The sequence below is a fragment of the Pleurodeles waltl genome, chromosome 4_2 (assembly GCF_031143425.1).
Source record: "Pleurodeles waltl isolate 20211129_DDA chromosome 4_2, aPleWal1.hap1.20221129, whole genome shotgun sequence".
NCBI classification, from domain to species: domain Eukaryota; kingdom Metazoa; phylum Chordata; class Amphibia; order Caudata; family Salamandridae; genus Pleurodeles; species Pleurodeles waltl.
Genome location: NC_090443.1, coordinates 344785355 through 344806641, shown reverse-complemented (window position 1 = coordinate 344806641; position 21287 = coordinate 344785355). Strand labels below are relative to the sequence as shown.

At 44.2% G+C, this 21287-nt stretch overlaps 1 protein-coding gene across 1 annotated transcript in view; it reads right to left on the bottom strand.

Annotated features, from left to right (window-relative positions):
* Positions 1-21287, bottom strand: part of LOC138292687 (cytochrome P450 2D15-like) — a 404725-nt gene that overhangs the window by 175343 nt on the left and 208095 nt on the right. The gene's annotated exons all lie outside the window — the stretch shown is intronic.

Here is a 21287-nt window from a genome sequence, read left to right as displayed (position 1 = left end):
CACTCATCACCCTCTACTCCAGGCTCCATGCAGCCGGTATCTGCGGAAAGGCCCTACAATGTATATGCTCTTTCCTGTCTGGCAGAACACAGGGAGTCAGACTCCTGCCTTACTTGCCGGAACCTACGGAGACCAGCTGCTGAGTTCCACAGTGCTCCTCCCTGAGCCCCACATTCTTCAATATCTACATGGCCCTGCTCGCATCCATGGTCAGGGACCACAGGCTGAATATCATCTACACTGTCCAATACCCAGCTGATCATCTCACTGACTGAAACCCCACTACTGCCAAGAAGAATTTTCCACAACGGGATGGAAGCCGTTGCCACCTGGATGAAGGACTGCTGCCTCAAGCTCAACTCCGACAAGACCGAGATCCTCATCCTGGGAGCATCCACCTCAGCCTGGGATGAATCCTGGTGGCCACTGACCCTCGGCACCCCCCACCCCAAATAACCACTCAAGCAACCTCAGCTTCATCCTGGACTAATCCCTCACCATGACCCGCCAAGTCAACTCAGTTGCATCCTCCTGCTTTCACACACTCTGACTTCTCCAGAAGGCACAAATGGATCCCGAAGGTCTGCCGCAAAACCATAAGACTAAACTTAGACCAAAAGTCTAACTTTACTAGTATTAAAGTCAGACTTTTGGTCAATGTTTAGACTTTTGGTCTAAACTTAAATCAAAAGTCTAAACTCAGACCAAAAGTCTAACTTTACTACGAGTCTAAACTTAGAATTTTGGCTAAACTTAGACTTTTGGTCTAAATTTACCTTTGTTATTTAGGCCCTACATCTATGATTCTTCATCTGATCTGCTGTTTTTTTCTGCACCTCTGCAGACTGAAAACAGTTCCTACAAGTAAAACAATAAACCTTCCACCACTTCTTCTTTTACCAAAAGGTCAGACATTTGAACTTGTAAGAAGTCTTTGAAATACCTCTCTAGGGTCTCTCTGACCTTTCCATGCACACTGTCATGACACAAGGTTTGAATATTGCTGATGCTTAAGCTCTGTGTTACAGAGAAAATAAAGGACCATAGCTCTTGCAGAAAGATATGAAAATCACAAGATAGTGGAACCCAAAAAGAGCAGTAGCAATTTGAAGTCTTAAAAACAATTTAAGAGACCCTCACCCACTAGTACCCAGTAGTGACATTCCTCATCATCAGGGCAACACACCCCACACCTAATGTGTTGGGGTGGGCTCAACCTCCAGAGGGAGGGAGCACTTTATAGATTTGAGGCTGAGTAGAATCTGTCATCACTGTGATTAGAATTATCTCCAATTCCTTGTCTGCTCAAAAAAATCAGAAAACCATGTAGATTTGGAGTAAAACAATGATCTCTTACATCTAAAGTTAAACATACTCTATATGTTTCAGCCAGGCCTGCCCAACTGGGTCACGTGGCTTTCATCAGGACCTCAGATTCCTAATGTAAACACAAGCCCATGCCCTAGCATATGGGCTCATTATGGCCCCATACGGAGCAATAGAGGTGCACAGACCCTGTCGTCACACATTCATCAAAGGTGCCATCAAGGTCGTCTCACCTACTGCATCCTCCAAGCCTTCCATGTTTCCGATGATGAAGCATGCCACGAGTGGGAAGCAGCAGGTGAGGGTCTCTTAAACATTGTTTCAGGGCTTGGAATTAAGACTGTTCTGTTGGGGGTTACACTATCCTGTGATATTATCGAATTTCCAATGCTAGTGGAGTGGATACATCCCTGATCACTTCTCTCTACCTTTGCGTGTGATAATTAGTGACCTAGAGAAAGATAGACAGCACCTTGTTACTGTCACGTTATTCATGGCAATCAGTACAGGAGTTTGCAAATATTGACGAAAACTGTTGTAGTGTGAGAAATTGGGTTGTTGGTTGAATGTAGTGGGAGCCCTGCTCAACTAACAGCCACAACCCTCTACAGGGTGAACCACAAAAAGTCACTAAATTAACCATGTGCTTAACCCTGGGTAGCCTGGCACAAAAATCAGTCAGACCTAACTTAGAAGCAATGTGTAACGTATTTATACAGCACACAAACAGTAATAAAGTGAAAACACATCACAAGAAAAATCCCAAAACAATTTAGAAAAATAGAGTAATTTTAAGAAATTGTTTGACACCAAAACATAAAAAATCTAATTAGTAGAACAGAAGTTATGACATTTTTGTGAAAACTAACGGCTAAAATATCAACGCCCCAGCCGCAAACATCTGGTTCCCCATGACCAGGTCAAAGTAAAAATATAGCTGACCACAATGGAGCGCAGTTCGGATACAAGCAGTCGATTGGGACTGGTCAGCGCTTACCTTTGGACTTAAAAGAAATTCTGGGGTAAAGTGTTTGAGAAGGTGAAGTTCAGTGGGCCAAGGCCGCAGGAGGTGTCCGACGAGGGAGCATCATCATCGAATGGGTTTAGGTTGAAGTCACAGTGAAGATTTTTACGTTCGGACGTAGTCATCAAAATGGAAGTCGAAAAATCTCCAGCGGGTGGAGGCAGAGGGCTGTAGCCAAAGACTGCTTTATAAGGTCAGATACCCTTTTGGCAAAGGACCAATGAAATGGATTTGTTGCTGCGGAGAAGAATATAGCAGGAGAAGCTGCAAAGTCAATCCAACCAGTGATGCACCTCGGCCTGATAGGCGAGCAGGATGGTCCAGGTCTCCTCCCAGCTCTCAGAGCAGTTTTTGGACAAAATGAAGTCCTACGTTTTGGGAATTGCCCATCTAGTCACCTTTAGCACCACAACCAAGGGTCCAGGACTGGTGGGGCACCTCTTGGTGATTCAGGACTCACTCAGGTTGGGTTAAGGTTTGGGTTCAAGATGGTGGGAGTCTTTTATGTCCCTGTGACTAAGAACAGGAGGCCAGCAAACTAGCCCTTGGAGTCACTCCTGGTAGTCCTGGGTGTAGGTGTAGAGTCCTTCCACAGTTCCAGTGTTGCACTGATCAGTGGGTCTGAATGTCCTATTTATACACCCTGGTGCCCTTCTTATAAAAGGTGAAAGAAGCTTCCAGAAAGTTTCTTTAAACTGAATGGAATTTTCAGACTCCCCTGAAATGGCTCCAAGCTGGCTGCAGTGACAATGCAGGATTGTTAGGCCCTTTGTGGAAGGCAGAGCACAGGCTGTGCTCCACTCCGCCCCCCCCCAACCTGCCGGCAGATGGCCCATTGAGTCACACATAATCACTCTATTGTGTGGCTGTGTGGGAGTAATTCACAAAGTCTAACTGTCAGTTACACCCAGTGATGTGACCCAGGCCAGGTTTCAGGCACAAAAGGGCTAGGGGCAGGAAAATGCCACATTTTAAAAAGTGCCATTTTCAAAATTGTAATGAAAAATCCAGCTTTACAACTCCGTGGGAACCAAACATGACATAGCTACCTGCTCCCAATTAGGAATTGCAGCTCATTAAATGTAAAAAAGAATCCTGAATGTTATCCTGTGGGAGGCCTCACAGTAGTGAAAAATGAATTTAGGAGATTTTCACCACCAGGACATGTTAAGCTTAAAGGTACATCCAACATTTTAATTACACAGCACCCTGCCCTATGGGCTATCTAGGGCCTACCGTAGGGCTGACTTATAAGCAATAAAAGGGGAGTTTACGGCTTAGCAAGAGGGTTTTAATGCCAAGTCGACATGGCAGTTTAAAACTGCATTCAGGCTGCAGTGGCGGGCCTGCGACATGTTTTAGATGCTAGGTAAGTGAGTGGCACGCTCAGTGCCGCAGGCCTACTGGTAGCATTTTATTTACATGCCCTGGGTATATGGTTTACCACTCTACAAGAAAGTTACAGGCAAAATAGATATGCCAATTGGGTATAGCCAATGTAATCCTGTTTCAGGGGAGTGAGCACAAGCACTTTAGCATTTCGCCAGAGGTAAAGTGCACAGAGTCTGAAGGCCAACAAAAATAAGTTCGGCAAAATGTGGAGGATAAAAGGCAAAACGTTTTAGGGTGAGCCTGCAGAGAGGGCCAGTGTCCAACGCATAGTATTACAAAATCTGTGGGCCCGATTCACAAAAACCCTCTGCAGTCATGGCAGAGTCTCCGCACTCGTGGCAGAGTCTTTACACTTGTGGCAGAGTTTCCACAATTAGAACTGCAGCAGAGAGATTCATTCACAAGTGGAAGATTCTGCCACGACTGCAGAGGGTCTTTATAAATCAGGCCCGTAATGTAGGTTACACAGGTAGACATTATAGACTGTGGATTTATGGAATTGACCAATTCACTGTTTTGATTAGGCATATTTGGAGTTAAATGTCTTTTGGAACAGCATTCTATTGTTAGCCACTGTGAGCAGCTGCAGTGCTTGCTCAAACCCGATTTTATCAAGGAAAAAACTTAAAATAAAATATTCTGTTAAATCCTAAGAAGATTGCTGACAGATATAGACACTCTTTTTAGTACCTTCTGGCTTCTTTTTTTCATTAGATGCATTTTTCTTTCATTGTGGGATGCCAGATTTTGAGAGTGACACTGCAGAAACAGCACCTGAAGCATCTGGATGGTTTTTGCTTTGCTAACATCACTGAAGTTCAGAAACTAGCTGCCCTCAATGCAGCACCTCATATCTCCACAGGAGCTAGACCTAACATGGCTGTAGCAGCTTTAGCCATTCCTGTCAAGAGCTGCAACATAACGGCTTAGTTCCCTTGGGGGTACCATGTTGACACTGTCCCAAAAATTAGCCCGCCTATCAACCCTAGTGGCTGCCAGATTAGAAGTATAAACAGAAGCCTGCCTAGTCCAGGGCATTTCACATCCTACTAATCCATCCCAGACTAGGTTAACCTAATCAGAAACTGTTAGTACACAGCCTCCTTTTTTAAACTATATAACAAACTGCCAAAAATACATTACTAGTCAAGGCAAATCCACTCCTGCCAAATGGATAACAAATGACTACCAGAGTTTTGTTCAAACCAGACCCTCATCTTTGTCATATCTATTTCTCTAAGCAAATAATGCATTATTCATCAGACACTGCACAATCTCTCAACCTATGAATCTACAAGAAGGGTCACTGAGTGGTTGTGGGATTAGGAACACACTGATGACAATGGCGATGAAAATGTAGTGAAATATTCTATAATCAGAGTTTAAGAGGATTTTTTCGGTGAAAGGTAAAATGGCACCACTCATTTCTAATATTGGTCATCTGCAATGACACTAACATGGGATTATGGTCTGAAGTAATCTTGGGACACACCTCCATAATAACACATTGAATCAATTGCTGTATGGTAAAGACCATATCAATACTAAAATATGTCTATGCAGTGAGGAAAAAAAAGTGTACCCAGGACTATCAGGATTCAAGGTCCTCCATGCCTCAACTGTCTCAGAGATGGATGCTCTAGTTTTGACAATATGAGGGTGAGAAGCTTGATTGATAGTAGCAATCTTAAAATGTATAATGACGTTGAAATCACCCAGAGGTATTTGCTCCCCTGACCAGTCCAAAGGTTCTACATGTAACCAGTCAAAAAGGCCCAGGTCATCACTATTTAGGCCATTCTGAGCACAAATGGTCTAGTTCCTACAAAAAAACATAATTTGAAAAGACCCTCACCTACCTTTAGAGTCATAATCAGTCTTCAGAACTTTAGGTTCAAATTGTCAAGAGCAGTATGGCAATCCCCCCTTATGTAGACTGATTGGCTGGTACAGACAACATTATCATACCCCAACAGTCTTTATAGTAACTGATCCTTATATGAGAGTTGAGGGTCAGTTAAACACAAAATCTGCGTCTTATGAACAGATACTTCCTCTTTCACCAAATTACAATTTAAAAGGTGATTAAGTACAGCAGCAATCCAACACATTAACTTGAGCTCAGACATATTGTGCATTTTTCTGAAAACAAAATTCATCTATAGGACAAGCCAACAAAATCCACTCAGATTGCGGGTTTCACCAACAAAAAGATAACGTGATCATTCCATTTCATTCTTTCTTGCTCCCTCTAATAGCCCATCAGCTCAAAGCACAGATAAGATACTTAAATCATGTGAAGAATTCCCCCTGAACTAGAACCCCCCCAACCAGAAGTTAAAAATAATCCCACCCTTTCAGCTGTCACACCTCAGGGACAGCTCTTTGTGCGCCTTTACCACACACACCATTCCCGCTGCCTCACAAGTAAGGATCATCGAAAACCCTGAGATGTTTGATAACCAAGAAAAACTAGAAGGACCCCTTCCATCTTCAAACAGATCATAATAGAATCAGAACTTCCCCCCACCGAAAAGCAGCTTAGTAAACATTTTTATGAGTCCGATTCCTGGCTTCTATCTTGCCACTGCCTGTTGACCCTAGCAGTATCATTTTCTGTACAACAAATCTGAGATTGGCTATCTTTGACAATTTTCAACCAAGCAGGTTCCTGGAGAAAAACTTGAGCCCCCACTACTCTCAGTGAATCAATCATTTGTCATAGCTTCCATTGCCGATCAATTGTTAGCTTCCAAAAGTCTGATTGCACATAGAAAGTAATTGAGTTGATCATTGGTGCTTATGGACGAGCCTTCAAGAATATTGCCTGCCTCAAAAGAAAGTTGCCTACATATATCAAAATTGGTCAAGGATTGGCTCTGTTAGCTTTAGAGGTATCACGATTGAGCAGAAACTGGTGTGCTCCTTGGATCTGACAATCTAGATCCCAATCTGATAGATCAGGAAAAGCCATCAAACAGTTGAATGATGAAATGTCAAGGATTTTCTCCTTCCTTTCCCTCAGGGACCCCAAAGACCCCCGAAGTTGTTGAAACACTGACAATTCTCCATATCCTCAGACCTGGATTGTACCAGAGTAAGTCTAGCTCCATGCTCTCTAATTACCTTTGAAGAAGTCATCCTAACTCTTCGGTTTCAGCTACCCACTTTGGGAGCTCAGACCTTTGAGAAATCAATGCTGAGACCTTCCTAGTTATTTCAACAAGTGACTGCTGCAGCTGCAGGTTATACAACCAAACCTGAGCATAATGTTGGAGTGCGTCAGAGCGATCAATCCAAATGAATTGTACAATAGTAGCCAATGAGGGCTCAGGAGTGACAACGTCCGAATTGAAAACATTAAATCCCCCTTCTGCACTAATGGTGGGTTGTAAGGGCCCTGGCTTCTTATTTAACTCATTAGCAGCCAAGGACCCAGTACTCTTATGACAGCCGAGAGCTCCAGGGCTGTTGATTTGTGTGCAACAGATAACGCTAGGGGAAGCTGTTTTGCTGCTAAACAAAACATCCTCGTTCCTTTTCAGACTATCACAAACAATTGTCTGCGGACCATACCGGCTAGAAGCTCAATTAGCAGTACTAACATGTGCAGCAGCAGATTTCTTATTTCTGAACATGACCCATTGCTACATCATGCTATCTTTCGGCTGAGCTTGACGCGATTTACTATTACTGGGATTTCCTGCCCACCCAGAATTTCATACTCCTTTGGCCCTGATTTATTAATCCTTGCATCAGCTATGCCATTACACAGAAAGCTGGTCTTCCCTTCAGGCCCTTTATTTGTGTTGCTTACTCTGATCACCGAGAGGGTTAATTTACTGCCTGAGTTCAATTAAGCCTCCTCCGAGGCAACAGATAACGCATCATTATCAACATCCTTGCTATTAGGGTTGCCAATCTCATTTTGTTTCACTGAATCCGAAATAAGCAGGTGCCAGTGCAGTGCTCTTGGTTCTCTCAGAAGTAAGGGCCTCCTTACGAGTCTGGCGGTCAACAGAACGCCAGACTCGTGGTGGCGGTCATGACTGCTGCCGGTTTGGTGGTCCGACCACCAAATTGAGAGCTTGACAGTCGGACTGCCAAACGACTGCCGTCTTCGCCAGGAACAATGTTCCACACGGCAGAAGGGAATGCAGGTTGGAATCAGCCAGGGTGGCGCTGGCCTCAGTGCCGCCCTGCTGATAACAACCTGTTTCTCCACCAGCCTTTTCATGGTGGTTTCACCGTCATGAAAAGCCGGGAGGAGAACAGGTGCAGGGGGCCACATAGGGGCCCCTGCACTGCCCATACGCATGGCATGAGCATGGGCCAGCACTGTGGTGCCCCTCCCTGTTCAAAACAAATACAGCCTGCAACACAGGCACCCTTGCACATGATGCAAGGGTGCCTGCATTGGCATTAGGCAGCTAAAGGTGCCCCAGCGGAAGGAAATGACAGAAATGTGCCATATAATGTCAAATACAGTGCATTCCTGCCCTTTCACAGAGTGTATGCAGCAAGGTGACTTGTTGTATTGCACTGCGTGAAAGGATGTTAAATCTGGCCCAAGTCTAAAACAGAAGCCATCTCCAAGGACAACGACTAATCACTCATCATTACCATGTCACTACCCCAACAACTGAAAATCGGACCTTGGAAACTCTATCTGAACTCCGTCTGCTTAGTCTTTCAATTGTATATACGACAATATTCTCTAAAAATGCATAAAAAAGACTAAAGGCTACAATTCCCAAAGAATATCCCGAGCCTCTAGAAACAGACCTTTCTTTAGGCATAGTATCTGGAATCGCCAAAACTAACCACCTCTTCTTAGCCATGATCCAAGGCATTGGCTCAAGATACTTGACTGCAAATTCTTTACTTCCAAACAAGAAATTGTGGAAAGACACAGATTCAACATAAGCCCGCGTAGTCATAGTCACCTTAGTCACCATCTACAGCAAAAGAACACCTATGGTTCGGTTATAGCCTAGCCAATGATAAGGATCTCAGATCCTTCTGATGAAGCCTTCTGCAATGTAGTCACTCATAAGAACACCATATCTGTCTGCACCCCTTGACGTCCCTCTGTCCCTACCCCCATAGCACGAATCTCTGTCCCACAAAAATCCATTGACAGACTGGCCCCATATCCAGAACCATTATCTCATTCGGAATACGTCTGTGCTACTCAGTTAGCCACTCAGCCATACCCTGCTCAATAAAACCAATATTCGGTGGATGAGAACCATGCACTCCTTCAAAACACATCACCATATCACTAGCACCGAGGCACCCTAAAATCACAGAATACTCACCCAACCTATCTGCGGGCATCAGTTCAGTTGAAATGAATCATTCCAGAGTGTTCAAGCCACCTGAGGCTAGGGGTCATGAACACTCATAGATACATGCTGTTATTCGAGTAACCTAATACATTGTCAATATTTTCTCTTTATAAGTCACATGACTAGCAATCTCGGGAGTAATGCGTCCTGACGGAATGCTCAAACAGTAGACACGCCAAAGCTGATGCCGCTGTGAGCCAGTGAGAAGGCTGACAGAACTGGGGTGAAAGGATGCAGGGCAGAGCGGCGATCACATCCCTAAAGTCTACTACATGTCAGGGCGGCGCTTAATCCGCACGTCAAAGGGGCACGCGACCAAAGCCAACAGCTACTTAAAAGAAAATCATTGACAGAAGGCACTTATTTGACGTTTATGAGAGTATCACGTGAAAGAGGGACTTGCTTTTTTGCTAAGATATTGGTCAAACTGTGCTGTAATTCTAAGTTCTACATTAGTTCATCTCATTTGAAGAAATTATGACCCATTTGGTTCATGTCATTTCAATCAATTATCATTTATTTTAAAGCAATGCAGGTGAAAAACAAAAACTCGCGATTTTAATCTCTCTTAAAGCACTAGGTCCATTAACACGCCAACAGGTTAAAGGGAGAATTATCTCACTTCTCCTGCCACTGACGTTTTGATAAACTATCTCCCTTGTCCCCAGGAGGTTTGCTAGCTACTAGTGAGCAGGGAGATCAGCTGGCACAACTGAGCAGTATGAGAAGTGCTCACTGATGTGTATCATAACGAACCCTCACTGCCCTAGAGGGAGTTTCTGCCCTGTATACTTAACCCACTACCTATCACCAGCTCCATAACTACAACATGTCTGCTTAAAGAGACCAGAGTGCAACCTGCAGGCCTCCCGTTTCCAGTTCAGAAGGACTGACTCAGCCTTTCATCTTGGGAAGGTATGTGCAATACATAGCCCTGAGATAAGTAATCCAACACCACTTTGCATTGCTTTGAAATTGTGACCACTGACTCTTATTAAATTCAGGAGCTCCTTAATATTTGAATACGTTATATGCATAAGCTTATGACTTGTGGGTTAATTAGAAAATCTTGCTTCAATTGGCAATGTCTACCTGTGAGTAGCCTGAGCACAAATGTGAGTTTACAAGCAGCATTTCTAGGCTGAATGTGAAATTCACGTGGGCAGACATTAAGTAAAAACAGGAGCAGAGAATGGCCTATCCCCTGCTCTCTTCCAGCAATGCAAGATTCACCTTAACATCCGATGACAATGTCGTACCTAACCCATTAAAATGTTCTTTATACCGACGCACACCAGAAATCCAACCAAAAGTGTGTTGCCTACGTACTACCAAAAGAACATGTTGTGAAGAAATTTGAATCACATTTTGTGAATGTAGCTCACCTTATTATGTGCAATGCGGGCCTGTTTTTGTCCTACCTCAACCCTGGCAGTTTTAGAATGTTTTAAACAGATTGTAAAGTTCTAAATACCTGGAAAAGTAGCTCTCTGCCTGGTCGGAGCAGATCAAGTGAAGAACTGGCCTGCCGGGCACTCTGTCACCCTGGCACTGCCAGATGAGCCGGCTTGAAAAGGCAGTGCATGTGAGTGCAGTTTTTAGGTTGAGCATAGCAGCGCAAGCCTCGCCTTTCTGACGTGATGTTATCTAGTTGGGCTTTTAACCACACCCACCTCACACACATCACTATCACTCGTTCATGGGCTTGCCCTTCAAAAATCCTTTGTTATCATTGATAAATGCTTTACGTTTGTTCCTCCATGGGGCGGTTTGGTTACTGCCTTGGACATCGACCCCGTAACATGGCTAATTGCACTTTTGCCAATACGTATGCGAGCGAACTTCTTTTTCCTTTTGTGTGTTCTCCTTCACGCTCATGCCGTGGCACTTTGAATCGGCTCGCTTAAATTCTGTCACTGACCACAGGACCAGCAAAATAACCTAGGCCCTTCCCCTTTCATGCTGTCTCATCTAGCAATGGCAGAGTGACAAAGTGGCCGAAAGGCCAGTTGAACAATAACCAGATTTCTCAGTGGCATAAATGCATTTCACCACTGGCTAGATGTAGGTTTCTTTTTGATGTGCAAATGTAACTCTTTAAGGCTGACTTATTCCTAATGGCTCTTTAGAAGGCCTCTGGGTTCAATTCATTTAATACAAGAAAACGATGCAATTCATATTCATTTATTTCTATTGGTTTTTTAATTGTGCTTCTTCGTCATGTCTAATGAGGTGTGGGTTAAACAAACATCTGTTCCACATTCAAGAATGTCTCTACTTCAGAATACAGGAAGTCTGGGTAACACAAGGATAGGTGACCCCCATTGATCATCCAAGATTTGTGTGCCCATAAGGCTTGCACCTGGAGTATAATCCCCTGCCCCAAGTACATACCATTGCATATGCTATGGGCCAACATGCACGCAAATAGTGCCTTGAGGAAATGTACCAAATGACTGGTTGCTATCAGGACAGTGGTGTTTTTTTCTTTCTTTTCGGTGTCCCAGAATGCTTTCCAGTTTTATTATTTTTCCTCCTGTGGCCCCCACCTACTTCCCTGTTTGCCCTGAGTGGGTATTAGTCTTATGTTGTTTATGCATTCTTGTACCTTCCTCTCGCAAATGTCTTTCTGCACTTCCTCTCACTGTGTTTGTTTTTTCTTCACCTCTTTTGAATGTCTCCCCTGTCCCACACTTTCCCCATTGTGTTGTTTGCTTCCAACACCTCGTAGTACCAGTCTCTCACCAAAGGTAGAGGTTGGGTTTGTTTAGTGTCTATTTCCCACACTTCTTTCTACTCATCCTCCCATCAGTATTTTTTCTCTTTTGATCTTTCACCTCCCCAGGTTCTCTTTCCTCAGCTTCCCTTCTTCAAAGTTTATCTTTCTCCACCGATGTCTTGCTCCTCCCACCATGTCTTTTCCTTCCCTTTTAGTCTAACCTTCCTCTTCCTTCTCCTTTTTCCATCATATCCCTTTGTTCAAGGTTTTTTCCATCATTATGCCTCTTTTTCTCCTATTGCCTGTGCCATTCCCACTCTTCCACAGGCCTTAACCTTCTACTCCAACACTGACACCTCCACACATAGGCACTGGTTATGGACTTCTTTGTAGCACCAATGATGTTGGACAATCAATCAATCAATCAATCAAACATTTATAGAGTGCAGCAAATCACCCGTGAGGGTCTCGAGGCGCTGTAGCTGTATGCTGCTGTGTGGAGGTATGAACATTCGAACATCCAGGTCTCTTCTGCATCACTGGAGTGACAGTGCTGTCCTGAGGTGCAGGGGGTGTAGTTTCAAGTTTTGAATGCCAGGTATGAGAAGGAGCATCCTTCAATTTTGGCTCAACAGATCTATGGGATGTCTGCGAGGGAGAGGGAAGCTGATCAGGGGTGTCTGGTCGGTTGGTGGAAAGTCAGGCTTTTGTTGATGTATGCTGGTCCTTTGTTGTTCAGGGCCTTGTAGGCGTGGGTCAGTATCCTGAGCTGGCATCTCTTCTGTATCGGGAGCCAGTGTAGTTTCTTTATATGGGGTGTGATGTGGGTCCTTCTCAGGAGTCTGAGTATGAGTCTTGCCGCTGAGTATTGTCTGAAGTCTCTTCAGGAGGCATGCAGTGATTCCTAAGTAGAGCGTGTTTCCGTAAAGACCTCAGTTGTGTGTTGCATCATCCTTGCTATTAAACAAGAGATGCACTTTATGTGCAGTTTTGCTTTGTACCACCAAACCTTTTGGAATATAGAGAAACTTCCCATTAGTACTCAGATAGGAACACTTTACACGCATCAATGTAGATTCACTTTATTTCTGCGTTACAACACATGCTACTCGAGCATTGTGTGATATTTTAAAGTGTATATCTCAATGGTAAAAAAAATAGCTGACAGAGAATTCAAAGGGCGATTATCTATCATGCAAGAGGCTAAAGGTGGAATACACATATTTTCTTTTCAAATATTGTTGTTAAAATGATGTTAGTGATCGGTTAGTGATTAAGGTGAAGATAGTATACTTTTTGATTAAATAAGATTGAAGGGAAATTGATGCTAATATATATATATAAAAAATGTTTTTGATTAAATAATATAAGATTTGTAGTTTTATCTATAATGATATTATTGGGTGTTTTAATTTAAATATGCTTGGGTAATAGTTGTAAATGAGGATTATTTTAATTCCAATAGGTGATATAAAAAACATTTTTTCCTTCATATTAGATGCTTATTTTGGAGGTGCCAATGGCTTATGAGAAACAACTAGATAAATCAAATTTGAGGCAAGGCCAATTGTCTAGGTAGGAGCAAGGAAGTACTTTTCAATAATGAATTTTAAATTGGCAAATGTACATTTAGGGGGTGGTGCTTTTATAACTATATAATTGTAAGGTTTGGATAATTGGTTTTAAATTAGTATTGACGAATGGATTACGAATGGATTGTGCCATACTAAGGTTGGGAGTAACTGATAACACTTAGAATGATGATGGTGTGGGGTTTTCTTATATTTTTTATAAACATACACTTGTTTGTATTGATGTTCTTTGTGATATTTTTTATATGTCATAATGTGTATATTTGTCTATGTATGTGGGTGCTTTTATATGTATTTCGTATATGTATTTTTTGTATATTTTTTTATATGTAGTTTTAATATTTGGATATTAATGTTTTCTTAGTATAATTATGACTATTCCTTGCCAACTTCTTCTCTTCCAAAGCAGTGTACAAATTAATGTATTTATTATAGTATTGTGGTCCATTGTCTTTTTATGTAATAGTGTATTTGTGTATATTTTGTATTGTTATGTGTTTCATTGAATGTGTGTCATATATGTTACATTACAGCCCTGAAGAAGTCCTATGTGAAAGGACGAAATGCATTGGCTGTTGCTGTTGTTGACTTCATATACTATTGGATAAGAGAGAAAAGGAAAAAAGAATAAAAAAGATTTGCATAATTTCAAATCAAAGAATTGGAAATTTTTTATTATTAGTGGCGGTGCACTACCATTGTTCTAAACTGTATTTTCCCTTTAGTTTCAAAGGAGTACACTTTGGCAGCAGGTGTTGGTTTTAGTGTACACAAGAAGGACAGATAAATATACCTTTTATACCACAGGGACTTTTGGATCATGTGTATTGATTTGTAGTCTGCTGCTGTGTTTCTTGAAGAATGCAAAACCTATGCTTCTACAGTGATGGTCAAATATTGTGATTCTGAAGTTCTGCTTATTGAGTAGCACTGATGAATTGCGTTCAGGTCAAAGGGGGTCTGATGTAAATATTATTTTCTATCACTAGCTTGTCTGTTTTGAATGCTTCTCCAATATTTACCCACAATGACAGAATGCTACCTCTGACTGTGATAATGCTCTGATGCTTGCCTACCCATCGGCTTGCCTTGGTGCACATTTTGCAACCATCATGGTCAGCAATCTTTTGCATGTAGTTAACTTCGAGTCAAACAAAATCTTTTTGTGTCTATTTGCAAGCAAATCCTTGATTCTGGTAGCTTACTTGCTTAGTGAGTTGTGCTTGTCTTCCAATCACAAGGCCTTGGCCTTAGTGCGTAGAGAACATTCAAAGGTGAACATGGAGAAAAAAATAGAAGGACCATTGATCAGAAGCAGTGGGGACTCTTGACTCTTATTTATTTCAAATTTGTAATACTAGAACCACAGTTGAAGTAAGGTGATTTGCTTCTGCACATTCATTTGCCATATTGTTTGTCTGAATTTACATATATCGAGCACGCTTACCCTTTGGGTTTGTCAAAAACGTATTGCTGGATAATTAAATAACAATAATAATATTTATAATTTCAATTATAGGAGTTCTGCAGACCACTTAACAATGGTTGCACTAACATTGCAGTAATAGTACTCCTAATTTACCTGTAGAATAAGTTGGGGGGCGTGGCCAATATGGCGACCGGGACGGCCGCATAACTCGCAGCTCCGTTCCCGGCCCAAACTAAATATCCTATCCCAGACGCCTGTGCCCTCCAAAAGTGATGGACGTCGATCGCTCTGTGAAGGGGGACATCGGCGCTATACTCAGTACTAAACTGGGCGCTACGAACAAAGAAGAAATAAGCAACCGCCTGTGGAGCAGTCGGGCCGAGTGCCGAAGGATGCAGCCTACCTTGTTGCGGCATCAGGCCAAGAAGCTGCCCCGCGCCGCCTGGATCGAGACCGGTGCTTGGCTCGCGGTCCCCGCGTGGTCGTGAGCCGACACGCATCCTGAAACGCGATCGCTTCCAGCAGAGCAGGTGAGGGATCGTGCCGTCCCTCCTGTTCTGGAGCCCTGCCCCCGTTGGACCCCGCCCGCCTGGAGGTGCGGCCTGCACTGCGAAGCGGGGCAAGCGGAGCCTCAGGACTCCCTGCGCCTCTGCCGAAGGGCTCTCTGAGCCTGAAGCGCCCATAATAGGAAGCGCGAAGCAGGGGGGCGGATCCCCGCGTTTCACCTACGAGCCCTGAGCGTGATGGTGAACTGAAGGGCTGCAGACTCCACGCACTAGAAGGCAGGTGGCTGAGACCACACAAAGCTTGTAGCTGCGTTAGAAACACGGGTGGATTTCATACTCCCCGTATAATAAAACAGGCACAAATATACGCTCATCCATTGCGCTTTACCGGCGACACTAATCGAGTCGCAGCGCACACAAAAGATTAAGACACCTCTAACAACGAATGCACGTGCAGACAGCAGCTTAAATTCTAGCTAAAAACAGCTCTACCAAATCTTGAACAACACAAGTGATGGCATATTCTGTGACTTTATGCATCCACCGTACATCAACTACCCAAAAACTCAAGAACCTTGGGTAGCACACATTGCGCAATGAGCGGGCTGATTCATTGAGCATCCCCATCCAGATCTGTCTGCCTCAAATACAGCCTACGGCTTAAATATATGTACAAAATACAAAGCAACCACACAACGGATTTACAAAGTCTGGGACCCTGATACAATACTCAATCCCGCTGATCATTGTGCTCAAGAACTAGAACACTCAAAAACTTCTTCGCACAATATTAAACAAACTGCCTACAAAAAAACGTAAAACTTCTGCAATGTCAATCAACCGACGCCACGCAAAACACAGCTGTTAGTAATAACATCGGACAACAGCCAACCAATGGGCAAACCGAAGACGCCACGGGCGCCCCCAGGGTACATGGACCCCGGCACATCACGCCCACCCGCGGAACCCTTAGACACATACCAGGCTCTACAAAAGATGGAAGCAACACTACAAACACATACAACACAATTTGAAAAGGTATTACAAGCTATACTAGACATTAAAACCACCTTGGAAGCAAAATTAGGTTCAGTAATTGAGGATGTTAACCTGCTGCGCACAGACCAGCAGACGCTGGCTGAAAAGGTTGCAGGGCTGGATAAAGACACGTCACACCTCTCACCATCTATATTTGAACTCCAGTCACAGATGGGGGCTGTAACGGCAGAGGTGGAGGCTCTAAATCGCAGAGCTGAAGACGCTGAAGGCAGATCACGTCGCAACAACATCCGTTTCATGGGTTTTCCCGAACGTGCCGAAGGCCCTAGCGCAGAACTGTTCATCGAACAATGGCTAACTGAAACGGTATTAAAAAACAATATCCCAAAGTTTTTTTCTATAGAACGTCCCTGGAAGGCCCTTGCCACCTGGCGCTCAACCCCGCCACCTAATAGCAAGACTCCATAACTACCGTGACAGAGACCTCATATTACAACTGTTCCGCAAGACAGGCCCAATACGCTTCAAAAGTGCGGAAATCTCGGCCTACCCACACTTCACTGCGGAGGTACAGAAAAAGCGCAATTCATTTTTCCGGGTCAAAGAACAACTAAGAGACCACAACATCAAATACGCTCTGTTGTTCCGTGCCAAACTCTGAATACAGGATGACACCCGCACTCTCTTTTTTACTACTCCGGAGGATGCATTGACCTGGTTACATGCAAAAGGCCTCCCTGACCTGGTAAACACAAGAAACCCCACGGACAAAAGACCCCCTCCGAAGGATAAACGTAGACCCCGCAGAAAGCAAGACACCAAACCCCCGAGCAGTCTTGAGAGGAGCGATCTCTACTATTACAGACTACATCTCATTTTGTCAACGCATCTCCAACATCCATGTCTGCGCAATCGGAAGCAGACCCTGACCTAGAGGTAAAGTCTGACTCCGCGGATTCCGCCCAGGGTCCCAATCTCACTCCACGGACTGCAGATTACATTTGTTAGCTCCTTTCTCCCTTAAATGCCACGATACATCGGTTCTTGCCCCACCCACGGGGTCACAACTCACTCTATAGAGCTACCTAAACGCCGCCGGGATGCGCCACTGACTCATCGTCTCTCCCAGCCATATCATTTTGATTACCGACGCCCCCGGACAGCAGCAACATCATCAAGAGCAAAATGGGCCGGGATCACCATTGTCTCAAACCCATTAACCTGAAGCACCCCCCGCTCCAGACGGACCGTTACACGAGGTTGGCAAGTACTGTACCAACATCGTATTTGCCACAACCACACTTGCTGTTATGTATAGTTAATGTTACTGTTATAACTAAATGGGACGTTTCCCTGTTACACGAGTTAGTCTATGCCAATAGAAGTAAGGGTCATTACTATGTAAACATAAAGAATATGCTAAGTAACTCTAACGCAAAATGGCTAGGCATAATAGGCATGAAGAACATCACTAACACACGCAGAGCCAGGTCTGCGAACTCGCAACGCGACTGCACAAAACTACATATAGCCCATAACCTCCCAAAATCAACAGTACACCCCACAATATAAAATACTCACATGGAACATCAGAGGCATGGCATCCGTAAGTAAACGGCAACGGATCTATGCATATCTCAGGAGACACCAAATACATTTCGCCATGTTGCAAGAAACACATTTGGCTGGGCCCTCGCTCGAAAACACAAAAGCAAAATGGAAGGGACAAATATATGGCACCACCTTTTCAACATACGCCCGAGGAGTAGCGATCTGGATAGCCCCATATGTTATGTCTCGCACACAAAGCGACCCAAATGGACATTACGTGATCCTAGAAGGAGCACTAGATGGCAACCCTATAGCATTGATAGCACTATATACTCCCAGTGCAAATCAACGGGAATTCCTATGGTCACTCAACAGTAGTAAGCTTAGTGACCCAGCGACAGACACCGTATGGGGTGGCGATTTTAATTGTGTCTTAGACACTCAGAAGGACCGATCAATCCCCCCACTAGACAGCGCCCCAGCTAAATGAGCCTCACTCGACCTAGCAGATTGGGCCTCTAACAACGGTCTAAGAGAAATCTGGAGAACCGGCCACCCCACACTCCAAGAATATTCTTTCTACTCACCAGTGCACAAACTATACACCAGAACAGATATGCTTTTCGCATCAACCAACATAATTCCAAAAATAATTACATCTGGTTATCTGGCCCGCACCATATCAGACCGCAATCCGCACTATGCTACCTTGCTATGGGGCCGCACACACACTCGCATTCCAACATGGCGCCTGCAGCCAGACACCCTAACAGACCCTCCTTTTCACGCTGAGCTAACCAAGTGTCTGTCGGATTATTTCTCCTTAAACAAAACCTCAACATCAGTACGCGCCACTGAATGGGACGCCCACAAGGTTATAATCAGGGGTCACTGCATAGCAGCCTCTGCGGGGGTCAAAAAAACGCTTATTAAGGAGCTACTAGCACTGGAATCCAGTATACGTAAGCAGAGATCGAGGCCTCAACAAGAGGAACCTCATTAGAAACACTGAATTCGCTGAAGACGAATCACAGAAAGGCTGACAATAGACTCAGCAGACACGACTATAGACACTTAAAAGCGAGGCAGCATGCGGAAGGAGACAGGTCAGGCAAACTGTTAGCATGGCTGGTTCGTCAGCCATCGCAATCCTTGCCAATAGGTGCAATCAGGCTACACTTAGAAGCTGTGGTTAATACTCAAGTCGACATTAACGAAGCCTTTTACATGTACTACCGCTCCCTATATCAACCCACCATCCCCCCAAAAGAGCAACAACTGACTGAATTCTTAGCACTGATTCCCCAAAACCTAAACATTACCGACAATGCAGACGCACTAGATGGCCCCATCACTATTGAGGAACTACGCTTACCTCTCTCTCAAATGGCACGTGGCAAAACCCCTGGATCAGACGGGCTACCAGTGGAATACTATAACTCACAAGCCACTCACCTCCTGCAACCCCTACTCGAGGTGTTTAACGAAGCACGCAATAGAAAACAGCTGCCAGACTCCATGTGCGAAGCATTGATAGTGGTCCTACCAAAACCAGGCCGCGACCCACTGGACGTTAGATCTTATAGACCACTTTCCCTTCTGAATTCTGACTGTAACCTTCTAGGGAAGATCCTAGCAAACAGATCACTTCCCCATTTAACAAACCTAATTCACCCTGACCAATCAGGATTCTTCCCAGGAAGAAACACCTTTTTAAACATAAGACGGTTAATCCGTGTTATGCATAACACCACAGAAACAGAAACAGTGGCCGTATCTTTAGATATAGAAATAGCATTTGATACGCTCGGTTGGGAATGTCTCTTCCGTACTCTTAAAGCGTTTGGCTTTCAGAACGGCTTCATCAGCTGGATTGCAACATTATACTCCAAACCAACAGCCCGAGTCAAAACTGGTCAAGTAATATCGGAGGCATTCCCCATCGGTAGAGGCACTAGACAAGGTTGCCCGCTCTCTCCCTTATTATTTGCAATAGCTATAGAACCACTTGCAATTAAGCTTCGTAGCTACGCTCATATATGGGGCATCCAAGAATTTAATGCATATCAGATCATATCCTTATAAGCAGATGATGCTCTGGTATGCCTGCGCAATCACTCTGACTCCCTAACGGGGGTAATGCAAATCCTGGATAATTTTGCCCTCACCTCTGGCTTACATGTCAACTGGGCTAAATCCTGTATTTTCCCTCTTACCTGTATACCTATTGAGCAGCAAACAACACTCCCTCTTCACCAACTGCCATGGGCACACCAGACCTTCAAGTATCTAGGCGTTCATGTATATCACTCCATGACGGACCTAAAAGAAGGCAACCTAGACAGACTACTCCACTCCACCCGCGGCTCCTTGTCATTTTGGAGCTTGCTGCCTCTATCACCCATGGGCCAAACGGCCATAGCCAAGATGTTAATACTACCGAGATTCTTATATTACTTTACTGCACTCCCGATATCTTTGCCACGCTAGTTTTTTCATAAATTACATTCATTATTGACTGAGTTACTCTGAGGCAAGGACAGACGTAGGGTAGCACTATCCATCACACAATATCCACAAGAAGAAGGCAGGCTTGGCATGCTGAATTTCGAGCTATATTACGCAGCAGCCCAGCTTCAATGGGTAAGCATGTGGCTCAACGAACCTTCCACCCCAGAGTGTGTAGCAATAACTGCTTACACAACACCACAAATGATATTGACATCTTTGCTAGCTGGACCCCCCTACCCATTAAATAAATCACCCCTGTTGGACACGGCCAGACACTGCTGGCGGAGATATGTACAGGGCAGAACCCCAACCCCCCCATACTCCCCCTTGTTGCCACTGTCTCAAGTGCCGGGCATTTATGCTCTCTCCTCTCATCATGATATACGCGTTACCAAAACTCTGAACTCGGGAGACCTTTATTCGGGCTCTAAAGCAAGCACCTTCGCAGAATTAGTGGCTGCTGGAGTTATGCAACCCGGGGCCTTCTTGACATTCAGCGCCATCACTAATCTCCTACACAATCTCTGGGAACGCAATCCCAATGAACCCAATGAATCCCCTCTACTTACTTCAATACTTTCTATGGGTAACGCAAAGGGCGTCATCACTAAATTATATAAAATACTCCTAACAATTAACAGCACTGCCCTAACTCAGGTTAAACATCTCTGGGACTCTGCCCTTACTATACCAACCACCCAGAAAACTTGGGAAGCAGCCCTTGCCGCGATCAAGTCTGTATCCCGTAACACCAGGCTAAGATATACTCAATTTAATTACATACATCAATCATATCTGTCCCCGGCCTGTATCAATAAAATATACCCAAACTCTAAACCAGAATGCCTAATATGCGCCACTCCTGCAGCTAATTTCTACCACATGGT